Source organism: Chiroxiphia lanceolata, chromosome 1 (genome assembly GCF_009829145.1).
Source record: "Chiroxiphia lanceolata isolate bChiLan1 chromosome 1, bChiLan1.pri, whole genome shotgun sequence".
NCBI lineage: Eukaryota > Metazoa > Chordata > Aves > Passeriformes > Pipridae > Chiroxiphia > Chiroxiphia lanceolata.
This window is the reverse complement of record NC_045637.1, coordinates 66,839,297-66,855,054: the sequence shown is the minus strand read 5'-3', so window position 1 is coordinate 66,855,054 and position 15,758 is coordinate 66,839,297. Positions and strand designations below refer to the sequence as shown.

Sequence of the window (15,758 nt, the reverse complement as noted above, 5' to 3'; positions counted from 1 at the left end):
CTCTTTCAGTTGTGAGTCTCCCCACTCAACTTTTGTGAAAGTTGTATGTGAATAAACTTAAGTTGAACTGTCTGATCTAATAGAGAGCACAGTGCTAACACTGTTATGTGAACACAAAGCCAAATGCAGAAATCCCTCTGACTTCATAGTCCCTGATGTTACTTAAACTTTCCAAACCACTAGACCTCAGAACCTGTAAGGCAGTCCTTTTGAGTACATGAAATTACAATGGGTTATCAAATCAAAGCCCAGAGAGTCTGAAAAGGAGAAGTGAAAATAAATCTGACATACCCAAGCCTCCAAACTATACTTCAAGGTATAACCTTACTGTAGATAATAAAACCTTACCAGGAATAAATGAGGCCCATTACTTCTTTTTTTCCCCATTGTCAATATGAAATTCTGATGATAGTCACTTTATTGCTCTGCATGAAGCTGCATATATTATTTAACTAGTATGAAAGATTTCCATCTATTCAGCTATGTGGGTAGCTTTCATGCGATAAAGTTTTATTCTAGCAGGGGAGTGCTGCCAAGTTTTACTTGGGTTAAGTACATTAGAAGAAATTCTATCATCTATGTGATTCTGCATTGTAAAATTCTGTTTTGCTCCCTGAATATCATTTTTACTAAGGTTATCAATGCAAGAAACCTTTTCAGTAATCTTTAGCACATGTTTGCTATGTACATCAAATTATGAGTAGCAGATAAAACTTTGCTAGGGCTTCTAAAACTGAAAGTGTAAAATGTATTTGAATTCAACACTAACTTAAAGAGTGAAGAGCTCTGCTGTCTTACAACATTCCGAATATACAGCTGTTAATTCTCCAGTTCATGGCACATTCTATTTTGGTGTCCTTGTCACTAAAATAATTTCCTCATGTATAGGCACTACTATAAACACTTCTTTCGTTTACTAGCATGCATTTTATACTGTTAAAAGTAACATCAAGTCTTATTAAAAGATTGAACTGAGATCAGTCTTCTGACAAGGATACGGGAGAGAAAAACTTCTTACACGTCATCCTACTATAAATAGTTATCATGACACCTATTACTTTGGGGGTTTTGGAGGGAAGGAAGTGAACGTAAAACATTTTCAGTCCCAGTACTAACTTCAGGTGTGTTCTTCTCTCCTGTAAGAATCAGTAACATATGATTTTCCAATCTTTATTACAGTAAGGTAACACTCTGAGGCACTATCACAGTGGGAATGATAAGCAGGAAACATTATTTCAGAAAACAAAGGGCTCAGACTTCTTTCTTATAACGTTCTAGGAGGCAGAACTGTTCATCCTTGTAAAATCCTGTTCTACACTTTGGACAGAAAATGTTGATAATGGAGCAGAATGGCTTCATTTTAGTTCTTTTGAGCTCAGGATTCAGATTTGCCTTGACTGCAAGGAGGTAGTTCTTGGTACATTTGATCATACAGACAGGTTTTTTTCTGAAAAATTGAGGAGTTCAAAGGCCTCCGTTCCATTCTTTCTTGTCATGATAGTTGCTTTGGAGGCTATAGTGGGATGGCTTAATACTTTTCAGGTCTTCCAGAGCTACAGATAATATAGATTTGATATTTTACAAGTCCTTTTGGACTCCTTCCCTCATTCTTTTCCAGACTTACTTTACGTTCAAGAACCTGATACATCTTTTCAGTATAGCCTAGTTATCACCAAGATCCTTGCATATTTTGAGATGGACTGTGCTTACCTCCATCAGATTCTGATTCCTCTCAGCATTGACCATGTTGCACCTACTTTTCTACCATTTACTTTTCCACTTCCTCAGATTATTCATGTAACTTCATGGCTGCTTCTGCTCTGCATTGCCTTCAGTCTTTTTCTTGACCTCTTCTTTTCTTGGTTTCCCTTCCCATCTTTGGCTTCTTCTCTTGGCCATAACTGTAGTCTTCTCTTCCCGCAGCACCCCATCAGCCCTTGGCTGTGACTCTGGACTTCTCTTTATAGGCAGTTCTAGTATTGCCTGCTGCTTCTCTGTGCTGAGCCCTCATTTATTGTGTCTCTGGCACTTCTGGTAACACAGTGTTCTCAAACACTTTGGTGCAGGTCCTTGTTTTCCCACATGTGATTAAGAATCAAACTTTACTCTTTAAGTGATTGCCAAGAAGTATGAAGAGCAGCAATGAGTCAGCAGCTCTATAAAGCCAGGTGCATAGTATTTTAACTGTTCGGTCAATTAGAACAATGGGAACAATCATAAAGCCTTTAGTGCAAGAATGGTCTTTTTGTCTATAAACACCTGCCACAGTGGAATTTCTCATTTCATGACTGTAGTGCTTTGGCTCTTTCTCATTAAAAGATAATAATTTTTGAAAATAACACAAGCACTCAAGTTGAAGACTGAGAGAGTCCATGGAGAAATTGCATTTAAATGAAGAACCCTAGCTGGATAACACACTCTCATCTTCTTTTTCTTGTTTTACATTTTCTTTTGGACTTTATTGGGATGAAATAAAAGAAGAAGGTAAATTTTAGAAAGTTATTCCTGTTTTTCTGAAATAGATGCTTATATGTTGCTGTAGAATCTGTTCAGAGACCTGGATTATGTCAATCCATGACACTGGAAAGTGAATCAAGGCTTGGCAGAGTCTCTAATTTTTCTATAAATGTTGACTACATAGCATAACGTTAGCTGCCGTACATATCCCTCTATTTTATTAAGTAGAATTAGTAATGTCAAAAATGCTTCAAGAATGAGCTACACTATGGATCATACTGATGGCTTAAACACTTTGAACAGTGGTGAGGCTACACTGACAGCCCTCCATTTTTGGTTTCTTCCCTGTACTTTTCTAGAATAGGAATTAAAGATGTCTTTAAAGAGCATAACAGGCATGTCTAAAAGAAGTTTATCATTTCCAAAGAGCCCCTAATTTTACTAAGAAAATAGAAAGAAGAAAAGGAGAAAAAAAACACTTCAAACAAGTAAAGCACATTTTAAAAGCTTAATTTCATCTCAGTAGAAATATCACAGGTAACTATAATCAAAAAGAGCTTGACTGACACAGCAGTAATCAACGTGAAAGAAAACACATTTAAAGAAAGAAAACATCCAAAGAGAGAAATAAACTTAAGATCAAATACATCATTAATCTTCTCAGTTTGTGGAAGAGTCACATAGCAAATATTTTCTTCCAGAATTACCAGGAAAATCTGGTGGAACATGCAGTCTTAAGCTTACCTTAGACTTTAGACACTGATAGCACCATACTGTTCTAACTATGCCTTCCCAAACTTCCGGCATGCACTTAGTTGAGAACCATGTACATGATTTTTCTAGGGTCTGAATGAAGACTATTGCAAGGGAATATTGCAGACAGTGAAGAAGCAACATGTAAATATATATATAAGTATGTTGAAATTCCTTGGATCAACCTCTGAATTTTACCTAATTTACTTCTGCTGCAAGTTTTCTGTTCAGTGTCTCATAGTTCTCTTTTATTGGTATGTTTGCATGTGCAATACTGGCAAGCAGCTACAGAAACAAACACAAAATCATATGAAAGCTCAGGAAGCAGCTAATGGCTGGAGCAACTATACAAGTATACAAGTATAAGGGAGCCAAGAGAAAGCAGAAAGTAAGCATCTCTCATCTGACCAACAAAATACAAACAACCTTGAAGAAAAGCTTTCTTTCCAAGTTGGAAACAGACACAATAGCAACTACTGCAGATTAGGAACAATTTATGTTGATTTAACTTAATTGTACTGTTTGATAAGATAATTTGAAAGACAATAATAGCTGACACCTGTGCAGCAAAAGGATGACATGACAGTGTTTTGGTTTTTTTCTAGAAGGGAGAGAAAGACAAGTGTTTATCGCTTACAGAACAAGATCTGGATAGGGAGAAATTTATACTGTGCTGTAAAGCATAATATGTGCTCCTTACAGGGGTATACTCATTCCCAGTTATTTTGCAGGCTGTTCTCTTGGAGCTATTTCCTGCATCTTCCTACAGGATCAGAACTAAGCTAGAACTGGAGCTCTATGGTGGTGCTGTGCTGTGATGTAGCTGTCCTCTATCCATCTGCCTTCATTTCGAAGCATAGAGATAGTTTATTTTTGCACACTTGTTTTCTTTGAAGGCAACGTAGTGAATAATAAGCGCATTATATTTGGGAACACTGATATAAGATAAAGGAGAGCAGAGTCCTTCCCATCTCCATACTCTACAAAGTATTTACAGTGATCAGTTTATGTAACTTAAAACACCTTAAAGTCATCTAAAATCTCATTCAGAAGCTGTGCTCTGTACAGCTTAAGCCACATTAAATTGGTCACAAATTGCTTTACCTCTTGTAAGGCAGTCTCCATATGCTAATTACATGAAGGGGCTTCACATTTTCATCAATTTTTTCATAGTTGTCCTTGTTCACCCATAGACAAGGTCTTAATTTTGTAGCTGTGGACAATTGTGTGAATATATCACTGTAAAATAATTCCTAAATTTAAAAGACTAGCAAATCAAATAAAAAGACACAAACACAAAGAGCACTGAATATTTTTCACACTGACTGCAAGCTAACTGCAACTATGAAGTATGTCTACTTGACAGACCCAAACATCTGCTGATGCTTCTAGCAGGCCCTCCAGGTTTTGCCCTAGTGTAAACTGGATTGTAACTAGTGTAAGGAGGTAAAAGTATATACAGAGATCTGTTCTAAATTTGTTTGACCTTGACCTGCAAACTAGTCATGACTAATAGAAAAAATCCCCTTTACCACTGAGCGTGTATTTCAATTGAACTCTTAAACAGAATGCACATTTTTAGAAACCTTGTCTCATGTCATCTTACATTAATGTAGATTTTTACATCTATGGAAGGCCACTCAGCAAAAGCAGATAACTTTCTGCACAAGGTTTCGCTGGAGATCAGCTTCACATTAACGTGATATGTTACCATTTCATTGAAGTTTTGTGGTTGCATTTAAATTTCCCAGGCACTGTAACTCCTTATCTTTTCTGAAAGGTGAGATGGAGGAAAAAGTATTTCACTCTGTAGCATAAGTATGATTTGGTCAGATGGGGTATGTCTACCCCATCTATGGCTTTTCAGTTCAGATTAGGAGGGCACTTTTGATGCAAGTCTCCAAACTCTCCCTATATGCTGTGCTTTGGTTGCAGTGCAGAGCTGTCTTAAAACATGTGAGCTGCTTTCCCTCAGGAGGAAACAAAGCTGTGACATTTTCTCCAGAAGTGTTCATAATATATTCCAGTTGTAAGGAATCATTTGGTCAGTGGAATCAGACCAGGGGCACTCTAAAGTGAAAACCTGCAAAATGGGAAAATAGCAGATGTGGGATCTCCAGTTACAAGTGTTTTGCTCCATAGAGCCACTTTTGCTGGAGTACACAACTGGCTAAGGTAGAGACAGCCCTTGCAATTCAGGTGAACAGTATGGTCATGTGGGCAGATATTCCCCCAACTTTCTGAGTAATAGAAAATTATTTACTCAAATAAATGCTGGGACAAAGGGCATATAGACATATATAGGCATATATAGACATATATAGGCATATATAGACATTAAAGATGTCTATAGGCACAAGGAAGATTTACAGTATGGATTCTTTGAGGTACATTTTTAAAAAACAAATATGTGCTGTAGGGAGCTGCTTGTCCTGGTTTGACACAGATGAATCATTCCAAGCACCGGAGGCATCTGCAGACACCTAATACTAGCAAGGCAGTTCAGCAAAATTAAGACCTAGTTATTAAGTTTAATCACCAATGTTTATAGAGCAGATTACTGCTTTTGGGTACCACTGATGTAGATATCTGATGTACCCCCAGTGACGTACCAAGTGAGAACTCGATTTTTCAAGGCTCATTATGTAATTAGTTCATTTTTTTTCTGGGTGTTTTTTACTGTAATGTCTCCATATCAGCTGCAAAATCTGTAATGTAATTTTCGCAGATAATTTATCAGTGCAGAAATTCTGCTGTGCTAATTAAGTATGAGAAATGTACTCATTGCATTTGTGAATATGCATATCATTTCATATGAGGTTTCTTGCAAATGTATTAAGGGAAGTTCTATAGGCAAGTATGTAATCATGTTTTGGAAAACTTACAGTTGTTTTTCCCATATTCTCGTGTTTCTTTTTCTGTAAATGTGTAGATACCTTACCCATGCATGGAATAAATTATTTATTCATATGAGAGTAAATTCTGCTACTCCCTCAAACCTCCAGATAGGAGTGTATTGCAAAGGTAGTTCACCAAAAGCGAGACAAATTACTCGTGGACTTGATGCCCTGGCTCTCCTTCAGTCTGTTGACTTGCTCAGTCCTTCCTCCCACCCATTCTGCAGGTGGCAGCAAGGAGGCGTACCAAGATATCTTGTGGTTTCCTGCATGGCCCACTGTACAGGTGACTCAGCAAATGGAAGTTTTGGGCATCTTCTCTACCCTTGCACTTTCGGCACAGACCAGGTCAGGAGAGGAAAAAAAAGTTTCTCCTTGCAACTTATGATTAAAGAGATTTTATTCATCCTTGTGGGCAACTTTGTTGTTGTTAAACAATCCAGTCCAGTTATTTGAAAATGTCCAGAGTTACTGCTTTCATCCTGTGCTGCAGTGCAGGTACAGAATGGACACCACAAGCCAGTGCCCATTTCTTCTTATGCTTTCTTTGGAGAGGGGAAAGGGTGCGGCAGGGCAGAAGGGTAGCCTGTTACGAAGTGGACTCTGGCAAATCCCCTTGGGCTTGACCTCCAAGATGAATGTAATCATGTAGCTTATTTACTCCGAGTTAATAGAGTCAGTGTTTAACATTTATTGTATTTGATTAATGAAGGTTTTGCTGTTCCTTTGCTGAAGGAAAGGACAGATGTGTTTGTGGTCCACTGCATCCACTTAAACAAACACAAAATTTAGTTTCAAATCTTACTCAAGGGCGTACTGCATCAAGGGAACAATATATAGTCTTCAATTCTGAAATCAGCTGTCAGAAGCAGAAAGTACCGTGTTTGTTTTTTTAATCCTAGGTGAGAGAGTAGCTGTGCCTGAGCATCTGACTTTCCATACCCTTGAACACTGCCCAGTGTTCAGAGCCAGTGGAAGAAACAATAGCCCCAGAAACCCAAGGTTGGTTCGGCCTTGGTATTCTTCATGTCCATCAGCATATTATCACACATCTCCTGCTTCAGGTTCCCTTTCAGATGCCCAGTGCCCACAGCAGATACTGTCTAATCTGAATCATAGCTATAATGTCATGTTTAGTTTGATGTACACTCCTAACTCTCAGAAACCACATGTAGTTTACTGCCATTTATAGCAAATCAAGTCCTGTATATCAAATATGCAAATGTTTTAGTCCATTCCTCTCTTAATCTACTTCATTTACAGATTTTTTTATTATTATTATTTTCCACTGCAAAGTGTCCATATTAAGGATAGAGTAACTATTTAAGTCTTGAAAACTGAGACTGCTTTATACTGTATTCGCTGGCTTCAGCGAGATGCCAATACCCTGCACACCTGCCCTTTATTCTCCAGCTACCCACTGCTGCTGTCAGTACATTGTTTGCTTCTGAATTAGAGGCAGGCTCAGTCATTGTCTGTATATCTATCCATTTGCCATAAGCACAGCTGTGGTCTTTTGACACGCAGGCTTATTTGCCCACTCAGGGCAAAATCAGAGGAAGAATAGCAAGATTGCTTGCTTTCAGAATGACTTAAAAAAAAGAAAATTGATGTGAAATAGTTAGACATGATTTTGTTTGTGAAAGAACAACAGAATGATGAAGAAGTATTTTAGTAAACATTAAGCATATCTCAGAAGCAAAATCTCTTTGTTATCAGACTTTTCTCATGTGTAGAAGCTGAGTATTGTAGTGCAGAAGCTTAGTATTGCAATAAAATCAGTAAAAATTCATGGTGATTTGCATTGCTTGTAGGCAGATGTCCCCGTTGGCCACACTTGAAAATCTTACACCAGTGGTCTCTCATATTTGTAGCTCATCTAGTAAATACAGACACTGTTACTAAAGAAGCATCTTCAACATTTTTGTTTGATTTGCTAGCTCTAATACAAGCTCCTTAAATTGAAGAGGTTATGACTTTATTTACAAGAACATAAGCAGTGTGCATGATAGTGACACCACTGCTGACTTTTCAGTTGATGGTGCACATAGCAGAACATTTTGACGTAAATGTTTTTCAGGACAGAGACTCTCAGTAAGACGTGCTGTTCTACAAAATGTGTATATTACTGCCTCTGAAAAAATTAAACCAGAAATGACAATGGCTTGGCATTTTTCAGTTATTACTATTAAGGAAAACTCGAAAAATAGCAGAAGGATGACTTTGTGCAGGTTTGTGCTGGATAGAGTGACTTACTCTCTCTGCAGAGATAGCCTACTAGTTAGTCTAGATAGTCAAGGTCCTGAAATGGCATCTATTTCTCATATGTATCTGGCAAAATGATGGCTTATCCAGGCCCAGTATTTAGACATCAAGAGATTGACCTGGAAATTCCAGAGCAATAAAGTTACGTGAAGAGTTCCTATCAGTAGCAGCTTTTCTCACGGATTTTAACTGATAAAGGCTCCTCCTACTGTTTGGTTTTATCTCAGCAGAGTGTTATGCATGTGGTCACGTGAGGCTTATGGGGCACACAGCTTTCTCCACTGAAGTGAAACTATCGCAGGGCTTCGTGTTGTTGAAAGGAAGAACAAGCTTGCAAAGCTTTGTCCTGTGGTACAAAGGCTTTTTTCCACCTGAAAAGAAAAATATATAAAAGATTTTCCTAGGAAAAAAGTATGACCTACATTCTAGATGTGGCCAAGAGTTTTCACATCAGTATAAGGCAAGTGTGCTTAAACAGTCTTAAATTTATTTCACTACAGTTGGGAACATGGGATAGACACATAACCATACTGTCTCTACAAATTGTTCTGGGTATAAGTAACTGCCAGTTCAGGTTTGCACTAAACTCTTCAAATCATTTCAGCAGCTGTTAAAGCACGGTAATGAATTTATTTAGGAAAATGACCGTATTTTCACTTGATGTGTACTTACAAGAATCCTTGTCACAGGGGAATCAGTTAGAGGACTTTCTGATTACATCTTTATTCTAAAAAAGCTGACTGTAAGTAATATATCCAAGAAATAGCCTTGGTGTATTACTGCATTACATATCAAAAGTCATTCACTAGCAGGACAATCAGCAAAAAATGCAAAACATTATATGCAGCTTTATTTTCATCAAGACTTTGAAAGCGGCAAGCGTATTTACTGCTTCATCTTCCCATACATCATCAGAATAGCTTTTGAGGAGACCAGGTTTCCAGACAAATTCAGACTACCAAATTTTCAGAGGAAGGCATGCTGAAGTTATTGTTTCTAGTGTTAATTATTAAAATAAATTTAATAAATTCTTCATTAAAAATATCAGCAAAGGAAATGGATATACAGATACACAAATACTTTGGAGTCTTCCAGTGAATAGAATCTGAATGAAATTGATGATGTCTGAAAGAATGGGAAAAATTAAAGAATCAACACAAGTATTGATGGCAAGATGGAAGAAAAAAGTCTTGCCCAGTCTCTGAATACTGGAATTGTATGTATGAGCTCTCTGTACTTGATGCAATTATTTTGCATCCTGCTTATTCAAGACATGCAATTTATATTATGTAAAACTTTGGAAGAATGCAAAGAAACTTAAAAACACTTCTTAGACTTTATTCAGCAATACTTTTCAAGATATCCATTTTCCCCCTTCTAAAACATATGAAAAATAGGAGAAATTACATCCTATCAATAAGAAAAGATAGAGCACTGAAATTGGTTATTGAGGATCATTTGCTAGATTATTCAGAACAATATATGTTTTCTACATTCTTTTAGTATGATAACAGGAAAGTTTTTGAAGCAGAAACATAACCCAAAACCAAAATCCCCAGTCTGCATGTGTAAATTTGTGTGTGTTTCTTTATATGTTTTAAAAGGTTGTATTTCCCAGGTATTGCATTGTTAAGGAACTTGTAATTTTTATACACTTTCAAATCAAAATCCTCATAGGAAATAAGGAAAAGTTGAAAGCACCATTTTCTTGAATGGGTAATAGACCAATCTAATATATGGTATTCCTGCTTTAGACGACTTCTCTATTGATAGTTTCATGGGATTTATTCAACTGTGAAGGCTTCTTTATTTTGTTCTGCTTTTTCTAATTTTTAATGGTGAATCCCAAAAGAGACTGAGGTGTAGAGACACAGATAACTTATGAAGTAATATGCTGACAAATCTGATAAACCGCTTTGTGCTACATATGGTTAGACCTGGACAGATACGATTAGCAAACGTTCATTTTTAGGGATTCCTGCCAACTGTCAATATGCAGGACAGCTGACAACTGCCTGTTCTTGAACATGAATGCTACCATAGTCTTTGTTTTCTGTTTCTGGCAGAAGAATATCAAGTCTGTTCTGAACCTGCGGGCAATAATCTGATTTTACCAGAATGCCACATTCCAAAGGTTCATAACAGGATTCCCAACTGCTCTTAATGCTTAGAGCACTGCTGTACATTCAAAGCTGGCATCCACCCAGTAGCTCTTTTCACAGTGTGTAGAATACCAGAACAGCCTGCACTGAAAGATGGGTTTGTCTAAAACTCTAATCACCTCCTGCATTGCCACAGCAGTACATGCTGCAGACGTCACGTGTCTCTTGCTGGAACTGTGGTATAACTCCAGTGTACCTGTGAAGGTGTTCTTGTCTTTAAGCGGTAAAACCCAGAAGCAGTGCCGAATCAAAGCCACTTATGTTTTTCCAGTTCTATATATCCTGTCTTAAGAAAAGAGGACTAGAGTCAAATTAATTTCCCTTTTATGGTAGACAGGATTTCTTTTGTTTCTTCTTTAAGCATCACTTTTGTCCCTAATGTACCTAATACACTGTACTTGTGCTTGCATCCAGGGGGATGACCAACTGTTGTAGAATTCTTTAAAGGTTTCTTGAGAATCTTTATGATACATCCATACTCCATACATGATTGCACTCTTAAGTCTCTTACACAGCATCTATCTAAACCTCACCAGAAAGAGGAAGAGCATAACTTGGCCAGCTGCATAGAATACATTGAATTTGGGAGTGTGATATAGTACAGATATTTCTTCAGATAACCTGAATGCAGGGAAATACAGTACAGGATGACCTTCATATTTAAATATTCAATAAGTGTATTGTCTGGTGTTCCAGAAGCTGGTATGCAAATCCAGTCATGTGATGCAAAAATCCTAAAGCTGCTAAAGTAAATTTTTATTATGGTTTGTGTTTCTCTTGAGACAAGCTTGTCTTTGAACCTAAAGGCATCCCGTGTCGAAGCAGAGGTTAATTGTCAGCCTGCCACTTCAGCACGTCACAGAAACCACTGCACAAACCAATGCGATGGTCACTGAGTAGCTCCAGAGCCAGAGCACATTTACAAAGCATATCTTGGAAGTGTTTTGGTAGCTCTGTGGTCTGGAGATGCTAGTTAGTTCATCTGTTTCTTAGTCCTAGTCATCTTTCTTTAACTGAATTATGAGAATATTCTGGGCATTGACCTACTTTTTAGTCTCATAGAGGACAAAATATCCTAGCAGGTGTGACTAGCATGACCTTAGTGCTTGGGCATGAAATGGGCAATTAGAGTAAGTAAACCATAAAATATTCATAGCACATGATATTGTTGTGATTTTCTGGCAAATTGATTGCTTCAGTCAGGCTGAGGGGACTGGCTGCCAAGAACTTACACTGGCTAGTTAAAGCACTCATGCTAATAGGTCCTTCTGGTAAAAATTACAGAACCTGGAGGTCAAAGCACATAAAAGAACGAGTGAAATAAAAATTATTCTGTTGTGACTCTGTTCTGTCCTAGGTGGGAGCAAGCAGTCAGCATGCTAAAATACCTGGCAAAGGGTTGCTTGCTTTTCCCTGTGCAACATTAGGAGTAGGGAAAAAGCTCTTCTTTTAAAATTAACTCCTGATAAGGAGCCACTAGCAGAAAGGTTATAAGGTTATGATAAAAGCTGCTTGACAGAATTTGTCCTTACTAAAGAATTAGTTTAAATTGCATACACTCAAGCTAATGCCCCTCAAGTTAATATTGCTTGAATGAGGAAAGCCAACCTGTAAATTAACATTATAGCAATACAGAGTAGCTGCGTTCATAGCTGATGAGTTAGTAGGTGAGCTGATTAGCTCAGGAAATCAATCCCCTGAGCTGATTTCCGCTGATGAACCAGACAACTCCATGGTTGAAAGTATAACTATTCTTGAATGAGACTTACTGGCTTTTTTGGTGGGTATTTTTTTCATGAATGGGACCCCAGTTATCAATAGCAACAACATTAACTGAAGCTAACTCCGCAGTGAAAAAAGAGTCATGTATGCCTTAGTGATCTGATGCTTTCAGATAAGTCAGTGAGCAATAGTTCAGAACTGCTGTTACAGAGATTGCAGAATCCAGCCAAAGGCGACAGGTATGGAGTTGAAAAAACAAATGAAGATCTCCGATTTTGAAAAGCATTGAACATCCTGCCTCCCTGTAAGATACTGGCTCTTGACTTCATTGGAAATCAGACCACTTATTTTGTTCTCTGGAGCACAGCTTTTTTGAAGAGTTTGACTTGAAGACTTGATGACGTTGTGTTTTCTGGATGAGAAATATTAAGAAGTCTCAGGCTCCCCTACGGCTCTCCTCAAGGGTCCTGTAAAGTCCCCAGCTCCCTTCACAGGCTGGGAGAGGAGTTGTCTCTGCCTGTGGCCAAAGGCAGATCTTGGGAAGGATGTTCCCACTGAAATTTGCATGTTTCTCTTTTTGCTTTTACACTTGGAAATTTAGCAAATGGGACTTCATCCTCTCACTGAAGTTCACAGGAGTTTTGCTCAAGTAAAAGTGAGAAGGCACAGCTTCAGCTTTGAAGATAGGCTTGTGCTTATATTAGATGCAAGGGAAAGATATGCTTAAATAACAGAATGTCTGTCACAGAAGTGACAACAGACAGACAGGTGTATGACACAAAGGAGTAACTAGCAAGTGAGATATTAGCAACTGCTTTAAAAATACAAAACAAGGGCACTGCTGAGGCATTGAAGGACAGTGTTACTTTGCATTTCCTTCTCTCAGTGGCTACTGAGTAGTAGTAGTTGAAGATTAAAATTCTCTTTACAAATTCTTTATGAAATTATATAAATTGAAAAATATTTGCCTGTGAAGAAGAAATAATGTATTTGGATGCAGTCATGTCTCTAGAGTAAATACCCAGTTAGGCAGTTGTTTGAAATGTGTATAATTTTCCTCAATAGCTACTCAAGTCTGACAGTTAAAAACAAGTTTACAAGCAGATTAAGGGCACTGCTATAGAAATTAGATTTAAAAATGAATGTAAAAAGGACAGACAGGAACCTCTCTTGTTAAATTTCCATGTTCAGCTTAATTCAAGTCAGGCCAACTTTCCACATCAGATCAAAGAGAGGATACTAAGCTTCTTTTTGCAATGACCAGATACCCAGGCTACTTCATGTGCAAGGTCAGAAGGTAATTTTCTTCTTTCTGAAATACTGAGGAGCTGTGTCTGTGCTCCGGACAACATGGGGACCACAGCAGCTTTAATCCAGCTAGTGATTTAGCCTTTCATTTCCTTGTTCTCTCTTTTCTTTTGTATTGCCTTCAGAAATTAAGTAACCACATTGTATCTTATATCCTTTTAAAAAACTAGCACAGTTCTGTGTAAGAGTAGAAAATCTAGGAGAAGGAAAATACAGACAAAGGTAATCTCTGAGGTCTGGCTGTTTTTCCTATTGTCACTACTTCAGTTGACCACAAAGACTTTTTTCAGGAGGGGGAGATTTTTTATCTTTTTATATCAAATAATTTTACTTAAAAAGCTCTAACATTATATTGTTGTAAAACTCCCCAATGCTAATGTGTTCCACATCCCATTAAAGTACAACTCTGTTCATTTAGGCAACTTCATACTGATATACTCTGTCCTACTGATGGAACTACTTTAATAGGGACTATCATCAGTTATGTGTATAAATACCTTACATACTGAGCAGAATTTGAGTCTATGAAGTGTTGCTTGACCTCTGGGTGGTGTCATATTTATATATCACTTCCAGTTTGTGAAGTTACCTTTCTACTCTGCATTACCTTTGGTGTCCTTACTCAAAAAAATGCAAATTGGAAAAATTACAATTTCCCTCCAGTTCTCTCTTACTGTTTATAGCTATGGAAATTGAGACCATGAGACTCTAGAACAAATAATTTTCCTGCATCATTTTGCAGTCTGGAAGAAGGAAGAGCTGCAATGCTCTGCTGTAAGTTCTGATTTTTCAAGCGTATTAACCAGACAGGTTTTCTCTTCTCTTTATGAGACAAATAGTTCTGTATCACATTTCACCTGTTCTGTTAGAGTTCCCACTGGTTGGCGAGAGAATCTCATTATCATTTCAGAGTGCTTTATCTTACTGATCTTTTGCAGGTCACTGTTGTAACTTGGAAGCATGGCAAAGTGGTAAAAGATTCAGTAACTTTATATCTGTTCTTTCAGGGCTACAGCTTGTGTTTCTTTTTGGGGCAGAAGCTCTCAGTGCTCTTTTTAGCATTTTATGGAAATTTAGGAAGCCAGTAGAAGAAAAATCAAATAACATGTAAACTTTTTTCTCTTACAAAACTAATTACAAGAGAGTAGTACAATCAACAAATCAAATTTGTAGTTAGAGTTGCATTGATTGTGGTTAGTTGATTGAATTGATCTGATAATGAATTAGTATCTGTGTGAAATTAAATCAACAGCCTCCAGTTGCAGATGGAAGGAAGATTCAAATTATGAAGCTGTTCAGCACAGCCAGAGAAGTACAAAGAATTTAACTCCCAGCTTTTCAAGGCACAGCTGTAACAATCAGATTTGCTTCCTGAGTTACTTTTTTTCTTTTCTTTTTTTCACCTACTTGTTCTGCTGTAGAGAAGGTAGGATTCGCAATACCAAAATAAATGCTTACAGTGTAAATGTTGATGTAGCCAGCTTCTCAGTTAGCACCTTTTTAGTTCATAGAGAGTAATAAGTACTTGTCGGATGTACACAATTCCATTCCAAATTATGTGTTTAAAAATGGTCACATAAATCATACCTTCCAACTTTTTATTTCTCTTCATTGACTCTAAAGAAAGTGCAAGGTATTATCTTGACTGTAGACATCTGCATTGCATATATAAAATATTAGGTGGAAATTATCTTATTAAAATGGCTCGATTGCTTTTTTCCAGAAGATTAGTTTAATACAAACACACTCTTGCTGTATCCAATGAAGCATGCTTATAGAAGGTAACATTTGCTAAAATGTAGATACTGAAGTCTTAGTACTTCCTTATGCCCACAGATGTGTATTCACATTTTGTGAAGTGTTACAGAAAGATCATAATAAGGAGGCAGAAAATCCTAATGCTATAAAATGCAGAAGAAAAGGAAGTAGTATTTAAAGAAAAAAGAAGCAGCTCCTCTGATTCATGGCATTGAGCTCTTCAGAAGTAGTAACACAGATGAAGGTGTTCCAAGAATGCCTCTGGTTTGCAAAGCAAGCTTGTAGTTTTCTTATTGCATAGACCATAAAACTACTAAGCTACAGCTCATTTCTGGTCATAGAGGTCTAGAAGAAATGCACCATCTCTGGAGTATAGTTTGACATTTGTGGTTGCAATCCCGTATTTCCTTCTCAAAGAGGAGCTAAGGAATTCATA

The 15,758-nt window shown here is 37.4% G+C and overlaps 1 protein-coding gene across 18 annotated transcripts in view; it reads left to right on the top strand.

The window, feature by feature from the left end:
- LOC116799594 (poly(rC)-binding protein 3-like) overlaps positions 1–15,758 on the top strand; it is a 497,681-nt gene that overhangs the window by 274,739 nt on the left and 207,184 nt on the right. The window contains exon 1 of one of the 18 annotated variants that reach the window (XM_032712866.1): positions 7,031–7,109. The exons of the other annotated variants lie outside the window; for them this stretch is intronic. The gene's annotated coding sequence lies outside the window, so the exon portion shown is untranslated. Of the gene's footprint in view, positions 1–7,030; positions 7,110–15,758 lie in introns of those variants that run through there. 18 annotated transcript variants of the gene reach the window in all.